Consider the following 3518-nt stretch of genomic DNA (forward strand, 5'->3'; position numbering starts at 1 on the left):
CACTCTGCATAGATCAGTGGGAAAGTAGAGAGAAGGAAGTGATGGTTTCTCCTAAAATATTTCAATAACGTTTATGGACGTACTTAGAATTTACGGTACTACTTGAGAACGGTGGTCCCGGTGCGCGCACTCGCGCTAGTTAGTCATGATTAGTCGATCCTTACTTTGTGTTTTTGTTTTTACTTTGTTTAAAAAGTTATTTATTTTGTGCTTTTGTGTTTTATTTACTTTGCTAGGTAGTCGTCGTAGGATCGAGTAGTCACGACTAGCTAGCTCGGATGCGCGCACTGGGACCACTGTTCTCAAGTAGTACCGGATTTACAATCGTGTACGTATAGATACATATATGTGTTGGTACATGTATATATACGTGCAATCTGCTCGTTTTTTTTATATATATAATTTAAAATATGGATGTAAATCTATAGTTATGTTCGTTTGTGTTTGAAAAGGAGAGCTAATAAGTGAACTGCCCGTCACCGGAAATATTTACAAACACGAACACGATGACGCCTCTACCGTTTCCTATAAAGGGGCGAGATGAGACCCGATAGCAGGAGAGGCAAATGGATAGATTAGACAGATAGTGAGGGAGAGAGACAATTAGACAGGAAGTTTGGATAGATACAACAGGCTGATAGGTAGAGAGAGAGATGTAGGAGTGACAAGCAGTTGGATATATAGACAGAGTAGGAGTAGATTTTTTTATTTAGACAGGGTGTAGGAGTGACGGGCCGATATATATATATATATATAGAGAGAGAGAGAGTGACAGTTATATATATAAAGAGGACGTAGGAGTGACAGCATATAGACAGAGACAGACAAGTAGATAAATAGAAAGGACGAAAGAAAACTAGGTAAAGCGGCAGATAAAGGGTTCGGGTTAAATTATAGATAGATACACAGACATAGCCCAAACCCATCCATGATTCATGAATTAAAGATTTGATAACATTTTTATTTATTTATTAAAGATTTGATAATTTTTTTTTATTTATTTATTAAGTAGATAACTGATTAGAAGTATAACTACTCCCAACAATTCTTCCATGTGTCTTTAAAGTCGCACTTTCAATATATCTCTGCTTACTTTTAACCTGTAACACCATTGGTCTGAAACTTCTACAACGCTTTTACACTGAATGGTTGATTGGTCATGCAGTTACATGAAAGGTTGACAGCAGAGACTGCTAAAATAAAAAAGGAGACCCTGGGAGGCGATGGTAGTTACCATTTTTGTACGAAGTCAAGTGAATACAATAACACGCAGACAACTTCGAGTACGTTGCTAAGATCCTATACGTTGTCTGAGATCAATAAACAAAGAGCTTAAGAAAAATATAAAATAATTGAACTTATTTATTATGGGAACGTAGAGTACAGTCAATTAGCAGAATCGGTAATGTTTTGAGTTCAAATCCCGCTGAGGTCAACTTTACCTGCCATTCTTCAAGCAATCTGTGCAACATGCGTTTACACATCTGAGTTCTTTAGTGTTGTCAATCAGTTGCATATTCTGTGTTTTGGCAGAGTCTTTTGACAGTCTTCAGATCTTTCAGAAATGTTCCACATCAAGGGACCCAAACTCTTCTCCTAACTGTTGTCACTCATCCACTTTCCTTTGCTTGCATGGGTCGGACGGAATTCGTTGCAGCAGATTTTCTAAGGCTGGATGCCTTTGCTGTCTCCAGTCTTCTTGTTACCAAGCTGGGTTCCCCATTGGCAGACATGTTCACACAAAATATTGAAAATGAATGACACTGCTTGCATGTAAGTGGCATTCATTTACAACTACTATACAATGTCCAGACGAGAAGACACACACACATATTCACATACATACATGCATTCACATCCATCCATACATACATTCACATGCATACTTACATGATGGCCATCCACTCTCTCTCTCTCTCTCTCTCTCTCTCTCTCTCTCTCTCTCTCTCTCTCTCTCTCTCTCCATAGATTCGGTGGAGGTCTGGCATGAAGTGTTTATACTGTCTTTGATTGATGCCTGCCTTATCACTACCACTATCATCATCATCATCACCATCATCATTACCACCACCACTACCACCTCCATCATCATTGGTATAGGACATTGTCTTGTCCAGTTAGAAGTGACAGTGAGTAAGGCTGTTATAACCCATTGGCTCCTGAGCCCCATTTCTCATTTTCTTCCAGGGTTCCAATACAATATCTTAATATTGATATGAATACTAAAATATCTTTTCCTTTATCATAAGGCAAGGATCACATAGATAGGCGAATTTAACCCTTGACCTCCATGTGGATTGCTTGGTATCTTCTGTTTTACTAATTATATTTTCTGTTTAATCAGGAATTTTTACCTCATTACAAGAGGAAACTCAGTTTGATATAAATGTAAAAAATCAAAGAAAAACGAAAAAAAGTTATAGAAAAAAAGAAATGTTGCCTAATCACATACTTAAGTAACCATGTGGCTGTGTGGTAAGAAGCTTGCTTCCCAACTACATGGTTCCTGGTTCAGTCCCACAGCATGACATCTTGGATGAGTGTCTTCTACTACAGCCTCAGGCTGACCAAAGCCTTGTGAGTGGATTTGGTTGACAGAAACTGATAGAAGCCTGTCATACACACACGCATGTATACAATGGACGTCTTTCAGTTTCTGTCTACCAAATCCACTTACAAGGTTTTGGTTGGCCTGAGGTTATAGTAAAAGACACTCACCCAAGATGCCATGTGGTGGGATTGAACCCAGATGCATGTAGTTTCTTACCACACAGCCACACCTGTACCTAGTTGCTCATAAAACTGTTACAGAGGTTCAATTCCTAGTAATTTATCTTTGTGTATGAAGTATTACAGCAGTTAATATATCAAACTTTTTATTCTCGGCATCGTGTACCACGGACTACGTTAACCAATGTACCTTTGATGACATGAATTCTATAAATCTCACAAGTCTTTTGCAAAACAATTACATCAGTAGTCTCACAGCAACTGAAAATCTCTTTTTGAGGGTCATGTGGATTATACAGCTCCAAGCTGGAGCAGTTTTAGTGTATGCTTGTATCTTGTTAACAAGGCAAGAGCAACAGCAAACAGAACTGTTAACATCTAGAAAGAAGAACTTGAGGGACATTTTAGAAATTTGGGGTAGGTCGGCATCGATAGAAAAGGAATGCAGGTCTCAGTCACCTGAAAAAGTGATTGAAAATAAAATGAGGTTAAACTTCTTTGGGACTTTCTTATCCAAACAGACCAGGTATCTTGGTGTTTGAGAAGAGGGATTCGACTTGTTATATAACGTATTTCTTTATTGTCCACAAAGGGCTAAACATAGAGGGGACAGACAAAGGGACTAAGTCGATTGCATCGACCCCAGTGCGTAACTGGTACTCATTTAATCGACCCCGAAAGGATAGAAGGCAAAGTCGACTTGTTATATAACTGTTGTGGCCAGTCCACTTGGTATGAGAATAAAAGAAAATTAAATCAACAAGGTAGATATATATATATATATACTA

Source organism: Octopus sinensis, linkage group LG16 (assembly GCF_006345805.1).
Source record: "Octopus sinensis linkage group LG16, ASM634580v1, whole genome shotgun sequence".
NCBI classification, from domain to species: domain Eukaryota; kingdom Metazoa; phylum Mollusca; class Cephalopoda; order Octopoda; family Octopodidae; genus Octopus; species Octopus sinensis.